Source organism: Bufo gargarizans, chromosome 1, assembly GCF_014858855.1.
Source record: "Bufo gargarizans isolate SCDJY-AF-19 chromosome 1, ASM1485885v1, whole genome shotgun sequence".
Classification (NCBI taxonomy): domain Eukaryota; kingdom Metazoa; phylum Chordata; class Amphibia; order Anura; family Bufonidae; genus Bufo; species Bufo gargarizans.
The window spans coordinates 692,510,638-692,529,379 of NC_058080.1; positions in this window are offsets into that span (position 1 = coordinate 692,510,638).

The following is an 18,742-nucleotide window of genomic DNA, read 5'->3' on the forward strand; positions in this document are numbered from 1 at the left end:
GGAAAAATGAAAAATAAATAAATCATTGTCTTTTGTAACTGTCAAGTTCAGGTGTGGGAGGGAAAAACCACACTGAACATAGGAAGGAAAGGGATAAGGGAATAAGGCCTGGAAACTAGGGTAAGGAGATGGACACCTCCTAGAAAATCCCTAATCAAAGTCCTGACTAACTACCAGTATGAACAGACCCCAGAGGTAGGCAAGTTCATACACCGTATACCTAGTGTCCTAACTCACCCTATAGGACCCTGGTACTAATGTCAGGACTGAGACAACCTGTTCCTCCAAAAAGAATGACAAACAGGAGTCTTCCTCAGGCCTTAATACAATTGACATGGAAATGCAACACACAAAATAACCCAAACAAAATACAAAAGGGAAAGAAAACACTTAGCTTCAAGTGGCTATGGCAGCCCCAGGAACTCAGTTGAGATCCACACACCAGCTATCAACAACTCCAGCAGAAGCTATAAACCACATAGCATAGTGGGAGAAACAACAATAGAGATGGTTAAATGACCACAATAGCCACACCTAGGGAAAGAAGCTGTGGCAAGCACCAGAAACAACACAGACGTCATTTGATCCAAACGGAAAACATGTCAGATCAAACCACGTGTTGCCCGTCTCATCGATCTCCTGCCACCTATCACGGGAACATCCGTGACAATAACAGATACCACTCAGCCCACGGATAAAATAAAAATATGAGACTTCTGCTGTATATGAATACTTACTACTAGTAAGTATTCCAATACAGCAGAAGTCTCTATTATTATTATTATTTATTTTAGTACCTGGCCATGCGGCTCTAACGTAATTCTGTAGAAACCTTACTTTCAAGGAGTCAGTCCGGATGATCACAGTTGAAGCAGTCATTTTACGGCATCACATCCATTTATCATATCCATGAGAATCCCACCTATAGTATGGATTCACTTTGTCAGGTTCAAAGTGTTAATCATAAATTTCTCAAGGTATTTCATCTACAAAATACATCTCTTGCTCTTTTACATTGCACTAAATAATATTATTATACCATTATATGACTGTCTCACTGTATAATTTGATATGGACAAATACATATATACCACTGGGTCTTAAAAGTCTGTAGCCACTAGTGAAAGTTACAGTTTTGAAATTTTCTAGAATTCTTTCTAAAATTAGCTATTAATTTTAATGAAAAGTAGCCATTGGGCAAACTTGTGGAGTTTATGCCATTGTAGACTCTACAGGTTTGTGTAAACAATGAGGATCCATGTATCTCCAGCATAATCTGAGATTGTTTCCAAGCATATCTGGAATACTTGGCCACATTGAGCTTTAACTGATCCATAAATGTTTATTGGGTTTAATACCTAGTGATGAGCGGCAGGGGCAATATTCAAATGTGCAATATTTCGCAAATATTTGGACAAATATTAGTCATATATTCTCGAATTCGAGAATTTGTGATCTCCGGTTATTATTTTCTTGATTGCGAAAATCGACAATTGGAAAATTTGCGATAAAAATTCTCAATACAAAAATTTGCGATCAACATTACTGTTAAATTCAAAGATATTGCAGCCTTCTCATTGACCCACAAGCAAGAAGCAGTGAGGGATCATGGGTACTGATAAAAAAAATCTAGAATATTTGCGATTACGAAGATATATCTATATTCTAGATATTCGCGAATTCTCGAAGTGCCAATATTTGCGATAAAAATTTGTGATTAGAATATTCGTGATCAACACTATTAAGTAATTGTGGAGGATTTTCAAGTTGTTCTTGCAAAGTTTGGCATGTTTCTTTGGTAATTATGCTACTGCAGTATCAATCTTTTGTCACAAAGATGCAAACCATAGGGTAGTACTTTTATTTGGTTATTTATTTTACTTACATGGTGCTGCCATATTCTGAAGTGCCTTGCAGACCTTATCATCATTTGATGTCCCCTGTGGAGCTCACAATCTAAATTCCATATCAAGATGTCTTTGGAATGTGGGAGTAAATTGGAATATCCAAAGGAAATCCAGACAAACAAGGGGAGAACATGCAAACTCCTAGTAGATGTTGTCCTTGTTCAGATTTGAACCTAGGAACCCAGCGCTGTAAGGCAATAATGCTAAACTCTGAACCACTGTATGTTTTCATGGTGTAGTCAGCTTAGGAGTCCAACTCCATACTTATCCGCACCATAATTTGTCATTATTAATCTTTATATTAGCATACACTCTTGTTACTGTCATGAATCACAAACATTTTGGAAACTGCTACTTATATTTTGAGACCACTACTAGCTGAGTTTCTTTTGGCAGTACATTTGCTGACTGGAGTCTCTCCCTTCATTTATCACATACTGCATCAGAGATGATGTTGCTGTCCTGTCTTCCGGCAATAAAATCATTGTGCTATGGTCTGCGGATCACTATTGGTCAGCAGGTCACTTTTGGTCAGCAGGATGATGCTTTACATGCAGCGGAGAATCACACTCTGCCTCCTCAAAAACATTCAGTCTAGCTGGATTTGATGGTCCTTCCCCCCCCCCCCTATAACTGTATGACTTCTGACACTTAGTTCTGACACCATATTTCCTACAGTAGTACTTAGTATAAAATGTTTGGCGAGAAACCTAGATCACATCCAAATTTATAATAGGTGAACAGTGGCTGTAAGCTAATTAACTATAGCAAACCCCTGATCAAAAGATCAAATGCACCGCGGGGTTAATCCATCTGAGACTATGGCTGCATCGGTGACCAGCAATGTCCGGCACTCCAGCTGTTCAGAAACTCCCAGAATGCTTCATTCTCTTCTGTGGGAGTTGGAAGAACAGTTAAGCATGTTTGCATGCTGGGAGTTGTAGTTTCACAGCAGTTGGAGTACTGAAGGTTGCTGATCCCTGGGCTACATGATGACTTCTTTGAAGCAAAAAAGAAGAGATAGAGTAGCACACGCCAGAGACAAGAAAGTATATAAGGGTATCCAGAGAAAAAGTCTTGGTTCAATGGACTTCCATTAATAGATCCAAAGAAAATTGCAGCATTCCACTTGTAAAATGTATCCAACCATTACTCAACAAACATGGATAAGCCATTTTTCTATTCCAAATAGGGCTTTTTAAACAATATTTTCCCATTTTAACTACAATTGTAGTATACATGCATGTACTAAGGGTAATACCATAATGGTACATTTAAAAGCACAAGGCCAAGTCCTGCTCACCCGTGGTGGTCACCAGCAGCCTGAATTTTTTGCAAAATTGTACAGCCATATTCTGATGGGTGGGTCGAGCTTGACCATGTGTATTTAGCTGCATTGTGTGCCCTTACTCTAAGGGCTGTATTAATATTAACAGATTTTGTAGGTGATTGTCAGGAAGGAAGCGTTCTTGTTAGTGGAGGAGACCACTGCTATTACATGCTGTATGGGGAGGAGCGATCGCTTATATCATCGCTCGTTCCATACTGAATTATTGTTTGCCAGCAGCAGACTGTAGCATGATTTGCCACCATCAAGCAATAATTTTTAAACCTGCCAAAAGATTGCAATTGCCCAATAGTGTTGATCATGAATATTCGAATTGCAAATCTTTATCACGAATATTGGCACTTTGAGAATTTGCGAATATTTAGAATATAGTGCTATATATTCGGAATTTTTAATATTCAAGATTTTTTTTAGTCAGTACACATGATCCCTCACTGCTTCTTGTTGTGGGCCAATGAGAAGGCTGCAATATCTTACTGACTTTAGGAGTAGTGTTGATTGCAAATTTTTGTAATGCAAATTTTTATTGCACATTTTTCAATTGCCGATTTCCACATTCAAGAAAATAATGACCAGGGATAACAAATTCTCAAATTTGTGAATATATGGCGAATATTCGCTTAAATATTAGCAAAACATCACAAATCTGAATATTGCCCCTGTTGCTCATCACTATTGCCCAAGGAACAAGCACTTTTTAATCCTTTCCTGTTTTGTCTTAAAAAACTGCAATAAAATGGTGAAACAAAATCCCCTTAAGTGAAAGGAATACAATAATACAATGCAAGAAGGACTTTTTATTTTTTATTTTTTTTAGCCAACATAAAAACTCTAAGCTTAGGCTGCTTTCACACTAGCGTTCGTCGGTCCGCTCATGAGCTCCGTTTGAAGGGGCTCACGAGCGGACCCGAACGCAGCCGTCCAGCCCTGATGCAGTCTGAATGGAGCGGATCCGCTCAGACTGCATCAGTCTGGCGGCGTTCAGCCTCCGCTCCGCTCGCCTCCGCACGGACAGGCGGACAGCTGAACGCTGCTTGCAGCGTTCGGGTGTCCGCCTGGCCGTGCGGAGGCGTGCGGATCCGTGCGGATCCGTCCAGACTTACAATGTAAGTCAATGGGGACGGATCCGTTTGAAGATGCCACAATATGGCTCAATCTTCAGGCGGATCCGTCCCCCATTGACTTTACATTGAAAGTCTGGACGGATCCGTACGAGGCTATTTTCACACTTAGCTGTTATATGCGAAAATAATGCAGACGGATCCGTTCTGAACGGAGCCTCCGTCTGCATTATTATGATCGGATCCGTTCAGAACGTATCCGATCGAACGCTAGTGTGAAAGTAGCCTTAGGTGGACACAAATTAAAGTCAACTCTTATCCAAACGACAGGTAAATGAACCTGAGAAGTTTTCCAGTTCTTACAACAAAACCATACAGTATATCTCCAATTTCAGAAAAAAAAATATGATAAAATATAGACCCATATTTCACCCCGCACCTAAATGTTCCCATCTCTAATTAACACTAAAGCTAGCTTCAATTCCAAAGCATTCAAACAGAAAACTACTCAGAAAATGAAAAAGAAAACTAATAAGTGTAAAGTTGATAGTCGGTGAAAATCTTTAATATAGGAGCCATTGCGACTTTGCAAGGATTTACTGATGGAGAGGCCTATTAAATTTCGGATGTTAACGAAAGACAAAAAAAAAGTGTATTTAGTAGCATAACACAGTATAAAATACAACATGAATTTACAGTATTTTCAGTGAAAATTTTGTAGATTAGTACATTTTGCACATTCTAAAATTCCAGTACAAATAATCAAACATAAACTCTAAGCTCAGGGAATTTTGGTATGCATTGCCATGGCCAATAAAATGATAGAAAATTGTGCCTGACACATAATGTGACAGCTGGATTTGGCAATGAAAAGGTTACAGCTGTATTTCTGGCTTTTGAAATAATCTTGCTCCACACTAACCAGGGGGAGATGCACACAAATGACTGCAGCAATTATCGCCTGTATTATTGGCCTGAGAGCGTATGGATGTGTCGTTATGTATGTTTTTCTAGAGATGAAATAACGCCAGCTGTCAGTCACTCTTCATACCCTTATTTTCTACACGACTTTAGTGCTCACACATAGAAGAAAGCTTTGAATATCTCCTCATTGTTCACGCTGATATTACACAAAGAAAATACAGTTTACTGGATTGTGTTGAAAATCACATTACAGATATTTGTTTTATCTAAAGAATAAGCTGCCTTATAGTTATTATTGTATTTTTTATTATTATTATCATTATTATTATTGTTATTATTGCTACATCCAGACAATGGACTCTATAAGAGTTGTATTCTCCAGAGGCTAGAGCCTTTCTAAAATTTCAAATATTGTTTTGCCATCTCTATTATTGTTATTATTATTAATATTATTATTAGTAGTAGTAATAGTTGTAGTAGTAGTAGTAGTAGTAGTAGTAGTATAAAAAATAGTAGTACGTTTCGCTTTCATAATCTCTTATTAACTGGATGGGTTGGAAAAACATTAACAGAAGATAGATAGATAGATAGATAGATAGATAGATAGATAGATAGATAAATAGATATGAGATAGACAGACAGATAGATCTATGGAAAATAGATCATTTGAAGAAAGGAAGATAAATAGATAGATAGATAGATAGATAGATAGACAGAGATACATTGATCATTTACATACATACATAAATAATGCAAAAGACACAGTTATCAGCACTCACTAACAAAGTGAACTAAATGGACAGATGCAAATTTGTGGCTAAAATGCAAAGATCCCACTTATCCTGGGCTCATATTGTAGTCCTACACCAAAGGGAGAAAGGTAAGTCTCCTGTTGTACATGTACACTGTGCAGTGTTGGTACTTATCTGAGTGAGGTCAGGCAGGGGGACTTACACAATTTGATCAAAATATGTGCTCAGTTGTGCTGATAACTTTCACTTTCTTCTACTGCGGCCACTGAAGCATTGACGGACTTGTATTTTGACTTTTAGGCAGCCTTCTATTTTGGACCATTGTCACGTTGGAAACTGCAAGTTCTGCTCCAATATTTTAGGATAAGATGCTACATCCCATCCTGCAATCAGTTTTGGTAAATTTCCCTTGATTGATATTGTAGCTCACAACACCCTCAAAACGGATGAGATCCTGCTTCACTCTTCTTGATGAAGATGGCGTAATATTCTTCATGGGCTTCATTGAGGTCTTCTCCAAACATCATGTTTTGAGGCTTCTCTGGGTGTTGTTTGGTTTGTTGCTCTTGTTGGTGGTGGTGCAGAGAAAGATACATTCACAGATATAAACATGGCCAGACATCTAAGCTATCAGCTGAATGCTCATTTATCCAACAGCTATTCCTTCCATAGCCCCTCATACACATGCATGCTCAATCTAGTCTCTGACCTGAGATTCCCTCATTTTTTCCACTTAAGGCATGTACTTTTTTCCAGTCTGAGTCTACGTGGCCCTGTCTAGATTATGGGGAAAGCAGTCCAATGCTGAACTTGGTGCTTGTGTGCCAATGGAGCAGCATTCATCAACCCTACCTAGAGACATTGTAGCATAACACTTTTAAGGCTCCTTGTCTACACATCACATAGATATCCCCTTTTGACTGATATCTACTGCTCTGGCAGGATGACATCCAGGACCATCATTCCTGGTGTCATCAACTAACACAGGAATGGTGGCATCGTTGAGACAATAGATTACCAGCTCCTACAGTATGTGCTAGTGGTTGTCCAAACTATTTGTGTATAGAACTGAGCAAAGGAATTCTAAAATTCAAAACATATATTAAATCCAACTCAAATTTTCCAGAAAGTTCAAGCAAATTCATATTTTGTGTTGATTTGTTATTGGAGAATTGAACGAGAAAGCATTTTTTAAGGACAATCAAGGCACTTGCGATTAGGATAGAATTTTTTCAGACTCCCCAAAAATTGGACTGATTCAAGTGAATCGGACCCAAATCAAATATTAAGAAATCCACTCATCTCAATGTGTACACGTGGCAGTAGTCATTCAGTACAGTATTAAACATCATCACTTTATTAAGTATAAATCAAATTTTTCAATGCAGTCACAATGCAGAAAACAATAAATCAACTTTGTAAGAGGGGTAAATATGTCTCTTGCAGGTCACCCCCTGCCCCCAACCTTGTAAGCTATACTGGATGATCAGGTAAAGGTAAGTATGAGCTGCTGGGCGGTAGATCAGTAAGTGGACATTCTTCACATTTTTAGACAGCTAAATCTGATCCCAAGCTTAGGAATCAATGCAAATTTTTTTTAAGCTGTGGGTATTACAAATAGAGATTAGTGTGCTCTCACTTTAGAGCTGTCACTGTTAAAGTGACAGATGCTATTAACATTCTGTAATAAGCAGCCGGGATCCTCTCTGGGCATTCTCGGCCCAGAAACTCTAAAGCCCCTTAAATTCTAATGTTTTCACTGCCGTAATCTCTTCCTATATAAGTGATTACTTTGTAACATTCAACAAGTCATTATTCGGTAAGTTCCCATCTTTTTACAGGCTTTGTCCTGGATTATTTTTGGACATTATTTGAAGGAATTAGTAAAATACAACAATTTTACTCGTTCTAAAAAATACATTTTCTATGAGGGGCATCATGGTCATACCTACCGGTAAATGAACTTGGATTTTACTATTATTAATTCATTAATTAGTTTTTTTTATTCATTTAGAAAGCATGTGAGAACAAAGTCACTATTGTTAAGGGTCACCTATAATTACAGGACAAAAATCCCAATTAGGTATTAGGCAGTGTATATGAGATCTAATGTAGACAGAAATGTGTGCAACCTATGTATTTTGAGCTTTTTTCCCCTTCCCTCTATATCATTTTTCTAAATTTTCTCTTTTTATTTTTGCTAATTGGACAGACTCTTCTTAGCGTGATGTCAGCGAGCTGCCTCTTCTTTCACTCACAGACAGGATTTCTCTTCGTCACTCTCCCCTCTAACAGCACACCACCCTAGATGGTAACACACAGTTGGTAATTCATTCATAGACTTCTATTAGGATTAATACAGGAATGGCACAATAGTACAATAGTAATAATAATAATTAGTAAAATATTATAATTTTTTTGCTCTATTTGTCCAAATCATTTGAACCTGGACTTATAATATGCCTCAACTAGGCCAACATAAACTAACAGGTCCACTTAACCCCTTTTTCACCCATGATAGCTGTCAGTTTTTGCGCTATGACATATGTGATGGTCACAATTAGAGATAAGCAAAGCAAGCTTTTTTTTTTTTTTTTTTTTTTTTTTTTTTATTCAAACAATTTTGTTCCATACAAAGAATTAATCATCAACGGTATTATTTTTATATTTTCCCCCTTTAACCCTTCCCCCAAACCTCCATCCCCTTGCAATGCGTCTCCTATCCCTTCCATCCCAAAAGACGGAAAGAGGGATAAATGAGGGAGTAAAGGCAAGAAAACGTATATCTTCCAAATCCCCCATACCCTATTACATTTCTCCTCAGTATTTATTTGTTTATATAGAATCTTTTGGTATCTTTTAATCTTGCTAACCAAGTTTAACCATGCATTCACACTTGGAGTATCTCCCATGCAATCAAAAGTTTTGCTAAAAACATTATTTTAATCAAGAGAATCCTTTTATACTCATCACAATTTACTTTCACTCAATATGCAGCATTCTACCGTGCATGGGATAACTACTTTCAATTCTTGGTTAATAAAGTTCTCAATTGCTCCCCAATATTCTTTGAATTCTCTACAGGACCAAAACATATATAGAAATTTAGCCCCTGGTGAATCACATTGTAGATAGTTAGAGGTATTTCTTAGGCCATATTTCTTAAGCCATACTGGCGCAAAATAAACTCCATGTAAGATATTTAATTGCACCACAACATGATTAAAGTTGTGAGACACCAATCTTAGATTAGCCAATATATTTTCCCATTCATCTAATTGCGTAATTGAACAGTCCGCTCCCCAGGCCCTTTATCCGGGGGAGTGTGTATTCTTAAATATTACCTTAACTAATAATTTATAGAGTTGAGCAATCTTAACCTTCTGCCCCACATTCCCCATCAAATCATTCAAAGGTATAGAAATTTCTATCTCAAACAACCATTTTTCTTTTACACTAGAAAGTGCCAAATGTAACTGAAAATATCTAAACCAAGATACATTATGTATATTCTTGCCTTGTTCTAACTCCAAAAGTGAAAGTATATTTTCATTTCTCACCACCTGTGCGATATAGAAAATAAATATTTTTTTGCCAGTATTGATCCTCCACTAATTCATATAACTCCTGTAGATAATAATTATACTAGAGGGGCGTAAAATAAAGTGATCCCCTTATTCCTATCCATCCTCTAATAGTAGCCCATGCCTTAATAAATAGCTTTCTAGATTCTCTATAATCCTGTTGGGCGTTAATTAATTGCCCAGACTCCAATAAACTAAACATATTGTCATATCCAGATCTCCTCACCAAAGTTCTGCAAAGTAAACTTTTCTCCCATTCACAACATAGCCACAGCTGTGAGGCAATGAAATAGCCCTTGAAGTAGGGAAAGTTTAAACCTCCCCATTCCACCGGCTTACAGAAATATTCAATTTTAAGCCTTACCCGCTTTCTTTCCCAAAGTAAATCATTAATGATTCTCTCAATGAATAAAAAAAAAAACGTATCTTCAATCCATATTGGGGAATTCCTAAGGACATAGAGGAGTTGGGGTAGTATCACCATTTTCACTAGGGATATTCTGTCAGCTCTAGATAAAGGAAGTTGAAGCCATACCATGATTTTTGCCCACAATTTACTCAGCAGTGGGATCAAATTATGCTGTACAAAATATTCAATCTTGGGAGATATCATCATACCCAAATACTCAAAAGTATCCAAAATCTTCAAAGTGCTCAAAGTTCCCTAACTAGTAAATTGACATCTATCTACTGGCATAGGAGTCTTTTTTGACCAATTAATATCAAAACCTGTGACTAGACTATAGGACTTAACTATTTAGATAATTCCTTGAAGTGAGATATTGGTATGGTTTACAAAAAAAAGTACATTGTTCTCATATAAAGAAATACGATCCACTCCTCCTAGTATCCCAAACCCTTCAATCCCAGAGTCCTGTCTAACCATGGCAGCAAGAGGCTCCATATAGATATCAAATAATAATGGGAGAGTGGACAACCTTGATGAGTACCTCTATTCAGAAAGAAATTCCTTGTGATGCCCCCCATTAATATTCAATCTCACATTGGGAGACTTATACAGAGTCTTAATCATTATTATAAACCCAGAACCAAATCCAATTTTCCCAACACCTTCCAGAGGAATCCCCACTCGACCCTGTCAAACCCCTTAGAGGGATCTAATGAAAGAATGGAGCGAGAAACTCTGTATATTTGCAAACAAACAATGCAAATTATGATGAGTACACTTATTTGGAATAAACGCATTCTGATCAGGGTGTATAACTGATGGAATAACCTTAGGAAGCCTTGTAGGCCAGAATCCTTGAAAGAAGCTTCACATCCATATTCAATAAAGAATTCGGCCTATATGACTCCATATCTAAGGCATCTTTACCTTTTTTCAATAATAATTAGAGATAACCTTGCGGTTGTGGGACAGAACACCCTATAAAATAACCCGATCTGGCAGCAATTTAACATTCTGTGTTTTGCCAGTGTAGGGATAGGTTGCTTTGTGGAGCAGGGACAGGCTGTTAGGGACACCAAATAGCTAATAGGGCCACAAAAGTCCTTTAAAGGACTGGTATAGGTGTGCCATCGATAGGTGTGATATACTTATAATATACTTTCTAACAAAGAAAGCATATTATAGTGCATTTGTATTGTGCAGCAGTTGTGTTCGGTTCTGCTGCGATACCACAGCTATATAGAGGGACAAACGCTATTGGAACAACTAATTGCAATGGTGTGATATACCTATTGCCCCCCAAAAAACTGATTGAGGGGTGTGATATACCTTCTTCCACAAAATACTGATTGAGGGCTGCAATATACCTGCTTCCACAAATACTGATTGAGGGCTGTGATATACCTGCTTCCACAAAATACCGATTAAGGGGTTTGATTTACATGCTTCCACCAAATATTGTTTGAGGCCTGCAATATACCTGCTTCCTCAAAATACTGATTAAGGGGTTCAATATTCCTGTTTCCACCAAATATTGATTTAGGCCTGCGATATACCTGCTTCCACAAAATACTGATTAAGGGGTTTGATATGCCTACTTCCACAAAATACTGATTGAGGGCTACGATATACCTGCTTCCCCAAAATGCGGATTAACCCCTTATGGACTGGGCTCATTTTCACCTTAAAGACCAGGCAATTTTTTGCAAATCTGACCAGTGTCACTTTATGTGTGAATAACTTTAAAATGCTTTTACTTATCCAGGCCATTCTGAGATTGTTTTTACATCACATGTTGTACTTCATGGTACAGGTAAAATGGAGTAAAAAAAAAAATCTTTTTTATTTATAAAAAAAATACTAAATTTACCAAAAATTTGGAAAATTAGCAAATTTCCAAGTTTCAATTTCTTTACTTCTATAATACATAGTAATACCTCCAAAAATAGTTATTAATTTACATTCGACATATGTCTACTTCATGTTTGATCATTTTGGGAATGCCATTTTATTTTTTAGGGACATTACAAGGCTAAGAAGTTTCGAAGCAAATCTTGAAATTTTTCAGAAATTTTCCAAAACCCACTTTTTAAGGACAAATTCAGGTCTGAACCCATAAATGACCCCATTTTGGAAACTACACCCCTCAGGGTATTCAAAACTGATTTTAAAAACGTTGTTAACCCTTTAGGTGTTCCACAAAAGTTATTGGCAAATAGAGATAACATTTCAGAATTAAAATTGTTGGGCAAATATTTTATTTTAATAAAAATTTTCCAGCAACAAAGCAAGGGTTAACAGCCAAATAAAACTCAATATTTATTGCCTTGATTCTGTAGTTTATAGAAAAACCCCTTATGTGGTTGTAAACTACAGTACGGGCACACGGCAGGGCACAGAAGGAAAGGAACAGCATATGGTTTCTGAAAGGCAGATTTTGCTGGACTCGTTAATTTACACCATGTCCCATTTGAAGCCCCCCTGATGCACCCCTAGAGTAGAAACTCCACAAAAGCAGGGGCGTAGCGTGGGTCGGACAGGGGGACCAGTTCCATTTGCAGCGGTACATGCCCACACCATGACACTACCACCACTATGCTTCACTGATGAAGTGTTATGCTTAGGATCATGAGCAGTTCCTTTCCTTCTCCATACTCTTCTCTTCCCATCACTCTAGTACAAGTTGATCTTGGTCTCATCTATCCATAGGATGTTGTTCCAGAACTGTGAACGCTTTTTTAGATGTCGTTTGGCAAACTCTAATCTGGCCTTCCGGTTTTTGAGGCTCACCAATGGTTTACATCTTCTGGTGAACCCTCTGTATTCACTCTGAAGTCTTCTCTTGATTGTTGACTTTAACACACATACACCTACCTCCTGGAGAGTGTTCTTGATCTGGCCAACTGTTGTGAAGGGTGTTTCTGCACCAGGGAAATAATTCTTCAGTCATGCACTACAGTTGTTTTCCGTGGTCTTCAGGGTCTTTTGGTGTTGCTGAGCTCAACAGTGCGTTCCTGCTTATTAAGAATGTTCCAAACAGTTGTTTTGGCCACGCCTAATGATTTTGCTATCTCTCTGATGGGTTTGTTTTGTTTTTTTCAGCCTAATGATGGCTTGCTTCACTGATAGTGACAGCTCTTTGGATGTCATCTTGAGAGTTGACAGCAACAGATTCCAAATGCAAATAGCACACTTGAAATGAACTCTAGACCTTTTATCTGCTCATTGTAATTGGAATAATGAGGGAATAACACACACCTGGCCATGGAACAGCTGAGAAGCCAAGTGTCCCATTACTTTTGGTTCCTTAACAAGTGGAAGGCACATATGCAAACTGTTGTAATTCCTACACCGTTCACCTGATTTGGATGTAAATACCCTCAAATTAAAGCTGACAGTCTGCAGTTAAAGCACACATTGTTCATTTCATTTCAAATCCATTGTGGTGGTGTATAGAGCCAAAAATGTTAGAATTGTGTTGATGTCCCAATATTTATGGACCTGACTGTATAATGGCCCCCCTGTATATTATATAATGGCCCCTCTGTATAATATATAATGGCCCCTTTGTATAATTATTATTTATTATGGTCCCTCTGTATAACTATAATATATAATGACCCCCTGTATAATACAGTATATAATGGCCCCTCTATAATATATAATGGCCCCATTGTATAATTATTATATATTATGGCCCCTCTGTATAACTATAATATATAATGGCCCCCCTGTATATTATATATAATGACCCCTCTGTAATATTAGGATATATAACGAACCCTCTGTATAATTACTATATATAATGACCCCCCATGTATTATTATAATGGCCCCCTCCATATTATTAGGATATATAATGGCCCATTATAAATCCTAATATTACAGAAGGGCCATTATATATTATACAGAGGGGGCCATTATATATAATAATAACTAATAATAATAAAACTCTGCAGAGATGAGGCACGGCTGAAAGAAGGTATCATGGCGGTCTTATCTCCGAATGAAGGCGCTGAGGAAAGTCTACATTCCAGGAGATGTCACTGGATAGATGAGGTATGTGGTGCTGTATTCTCCTGTATATTTTTTTGTGATGTATGTAATTTCCAAACACATATTTGTTTCACGGTAGGGTTGGGGGGTGGATTGAGAATTTGCCCACCCTACCGCATCCTGGCCTAAGACTTTAGGTCACACTGTGCGTGTGTTCTGAATTCTGGGGCCTTATACCCATCTACTACATCATCTCTACTTAGAGTTACCACCATGTTTTCTGTGGTGTTACATAGGACTACTATATTATCTATAAAAGGGGCATGTCCACAGGTTGGGAGGGGGGAAGCGCAATACATGGCTTGCCCCGGATGCTGGCAACCCACGCTACGCCACTGCACGAAACTACATCCCTCAAGGTATTCAAAACTGATTTTACAAACTTTGTTAACCCTGTAGGTGTTCCACAAGAGTTATTGACAAATGGAGATTAAATTTCAGAATTTAAATTTTTTGGGCAAATTTTCAATTCTTATCCATTTTTTGCAGTAACAAAGCAAGGGTTAACAGCCAAACAAAACTCAATATTTATTTACCTGATTCTGTAGTTTATAGAAACACCCCATATGTGGTCGTAAACTACTGTACGGGTACACGGCAGGGTGCAGAAGGAAAGGAACAGCATATGGTTTCTGGAAGGCAGATTTTGCTGGACTGTTTTTTTTACACCATGTCCCATTTGAAGCCCCCCTGATGCACCCCTAGAGTAGAAACTCGACAAAAGTGACCACATTTTGGAAACTACACCCCTCAAGGTATTCAAAACTGATTTGACAAACTTTGTTAACCATTTAGGTGTTCCACAAGAGTTAATGGCAAATGGAGATGATATTTCAGAATTTAAATTTTTTTGCAATTGAAATGCAATAGAAAGTGTTGGCCAGGGACGATCCGGGCACCTCCAGTTCCTGAGGTATTCCGACCTGCTCTTTCCCGGTCAGAAAAGATCAGGGCCTTGAGGACTGCCTTATAGAACTGGAGGAATTTCCCTGTGTTGCCAGCACTCCGGGACAGCACAAAAGAGTTGTACAAGGCAACCTGTACCAAGTAGACCGCAACTTTTTTGTACCATGCCCGGGTTTCGTGCATGGCATTATATGGCTTGAGGACTTGATCAGAGAGATCAATTCCTTCTATATACCGATTGTATTCAACTATACAATTGGACTTGAGGACCGTTGCCGCGGTACACGCACAGGGACAGGGGTTATGCCGTTACCGTGAATTTTGGACAGTACAAGGGCATCCCGCTTTGTCCTTATATCTGACCAGCAACAGGTTTCCACTGGTAGGGGGACGGGTCTCACCCCTGGGGATAGGTACCTGGAGGGGGTGGGTAGGGAGGCCGCAGTGATTTTTCCGCACTGTCCCACAAGCGGACGTGTATCTGGCGGCGAGGGACTGGAACAAGGGGATACTAGTATAAAAGTTATCCACGTACAGGTGGTAACCCTTATCTAGCAGTGGGTGCATAAGGTCCCAAACAATTTTCCTGCTAAGACCCAGAGTGGGGGGACATTCTGGGGTTCAATAAAGGAATCTCGCCCCTCGTACACACGAAACTTGTAAGTGTACCATGAGGTACTCTCACAAAGTTTGTACAGCTTCACGCCATACCTCGCCCGCTTAGACGGAACCTACTGGTGAAAAATGAGTCTCCCCTTGAAAGCAATGAGAGACTCATCAACAGCGACCTCCCTTCCAAGTACATAGGCCTCCAAAAATTTGGCCCCAAAGTGATCGATGACCGGCCTGATTTTGCACAGGTGGTCATAGGCAGGATCACCTTGGGGGGACATGCTGCATTATTGGCTAAATGCAGGCATTTTCAAATAGCCTCAAAACAGGAGCGTGTCTTTTCCGTACTAAAAAAGTGGTAGAGGACATCCCCACTCCAGTACAGTCTGACACTGGGTTTTTTGACTAGGCCTATGTGCAGCACGAGGCGCCAAAACGTTGTCATCTCGGCTGCACTGCCCTAGCCAAAAAGGAGCCTGGGTGTTGAGCAATAAACTGTTGGGCGTACAAGTTTGTTTGCTCCATCATCAGATTCACAAAGTGGTCACTGAAAAAAAAGACAAAAATAGTAATATTCAGTAAAGCCCACTGTGGGAATCTGGATTCCTGGTTGGCCAACAAAATCAGGAATCACAGGTTCAAATCCTCTGGGGTACACCATGAAAGTTCACTGGTAGGGGGCTCTGGTGGACTTATCTGGTGGGCCGAAAAACTAGTACGAGCCCCAGAGCTGCTCGTGCTAGTGTGGGCCACAGGGTCCCTGGAATGGCGGTCCCCTTGCTCCACCTGGCGGCGTCTCCATCGCTAGATTATGAGGAGGACGTGGAAGACAAGAGGAAAGTGGGGTCTTCCTCTTCCTCACTGGGCCTCCCAGAGTCAGAGGCAAGTAGGGCGTATGCCTCCTCGGCCGAGAACGTCTGGCGGACCATAGGGGAGTGTGTGTGTGCATGTGTGTGTGAGTGTGTGGAAAACTATATTTAGTGTGCGTGTGTGTGGGGGCACAGGTGTTCGCATACTTATCCCTAAACCTAACAGAAAAAAAAACTAAATTAAAAAAGGCCTAAAAATTTGAAAAAAAAAAAGATTAAAACTTGCCCTGTGTCCTTAAATACCGGGACATCAGGGCGTACCTGTAGGCCCTGTGTCCCCAACAGGTTAAGGGGTTCGATATACCAAATATTGATTGAGGCATGCAATATGCCTGCTTCCACAAAAACTTGTGTAAGGGGTTTGATTTAACAACTTCCACAAAATACTGATTGAGGGCTGCAATATACCTGGTATCACAAAATACTGATTGAGGTGTGCGATATACCTGCTTCCACAAAAAAATGATTATGGGGTTTGATATACCTGCTTCCACTAAATATTGATTGAGGCCTATGATATACCTGCTTCCACAAAATACTGATTAAGTGGTTTGATATACCTGTTCCCACCAAATATTGATAGAGGGGTGCGATATACCTGCTTTCACAAAATACTGGTTAAGGGGTTTGGAATACCTGTTTCCACAAAATGCTGATTGAGGGCTGTGATATACCTACTTCCACAAAATACTTATTAAGGGGTTTGATATACCTGTTATCACCAAATATTGATTGAGGCCTGCGATATACCTGCTTCCACAAAATACTTATTAAGGGGTTTGATATACCTGTTATTACCAAATATTGATTTAGGCCTGCGATTTACCTGCTTCCGCAAAATACAGATTAAGGGGTTAAATATACCTGTTTCCACCAAATATTGATTGAGGCCTGTGATATACCTGCTACCACAAAATACTGATTAAGGGGTTTTATATACCTGCTTCCACAAAATACAGATTGAGGGCTGCGATATATCTGCTTCCACAAAATACTGATTAAGGGGTTTGATATACCTGCTTCCATTAAATATAGATTGAGGCCTGCGATATACCTGCTTCCACTAAATACTGATTAAAGGGTTTGAAATACCTGCTTCCACAAAATGCTGATTGAGGGCTACAATATACCTGCTTCCACAAAATACTTATTAATAGGTTTGATATACCTGTTTCCACCAAATATTGATTGAGGACTGCGATATACCTGCTTCCACAAAATACAGACATTATAGTCAATGGGGACGGAGCGGCGGTCCAGCGATTCGGCGAAACAGCGGAAGGACGGATCCGACAGGGAGACCAGCCTGCCGGATCCGTCCTGCCGCAAGTGTGAAAGTACCCTAACATAGAAAGTATATTATAGTGCATTTTTATTATGCAGCAGTTGTGTGCGGTTCTGCTGCAATACTGCAGCTAGATAGAGGGACAAACGCTATTGGAATAACTAATTGCAACTGGTGTGATATATCTGTTGCCGCCCAAAAAATAATGATTGAGGGGTGTGATATACCTATAATATACCTTCTAACATAGAAAGTATATTATAGTGCATTTGTATTGTGCAGCAGTTATATGCGGTTCTCCTGCGATACTGCAGCTAAAGAGGGTTTTGATACACCAGCTTCCCCAAAATATTAATTGAGGGGTGTGATAAATCGTCTTCCATAAAATATTGATTAAGGACTGCGATGCACCAGCTTCCATCAAATATTGATTAAGGGGTTTGATATTCCGGCTTCCAGAAAATACTCATTAACGGGTTCTATATACCTGTTTCCACAAAATACTGATAGAGGGGATTGATATACCGTCTTCCACCAAATATAGATTGAGTCCTGCAATACACCGGCTTCCACTAAATATTTATTAAGTGATTATATACCTGCCTCCAGCAAATACTCATTAAATGGTTCTATATACCTTTTTCCACAAAATACTGATAGAGGGGATAGATGTACCAGCTTCCACCACATATTGATTGAGGCCTGCGATACACCAGCTTCCACCAAATATTGTTTTATATACCAGCTTCCAGCAAATACTCATTAAGGGGTTCTTTATACCTGTTTCCAAAAAATACTGATAGAGGGAATTGATATACCAGCTTCCACCAAATATAGATTAAGGTCTGCAATACACCGGCTTCCACTAAATATTGATTAAGGGGTTTGATATACCAGCTTCTAGCAAATACTCTGTAATCTAACTGGCCAACAGTAAAATTGTTATACGGTGACCGCCTAATGTACCTCCAGCCACATTATCAATTGTTCTTTTCTGTACGGTGAATGAATAATTTTTGGGGCCTGTAGT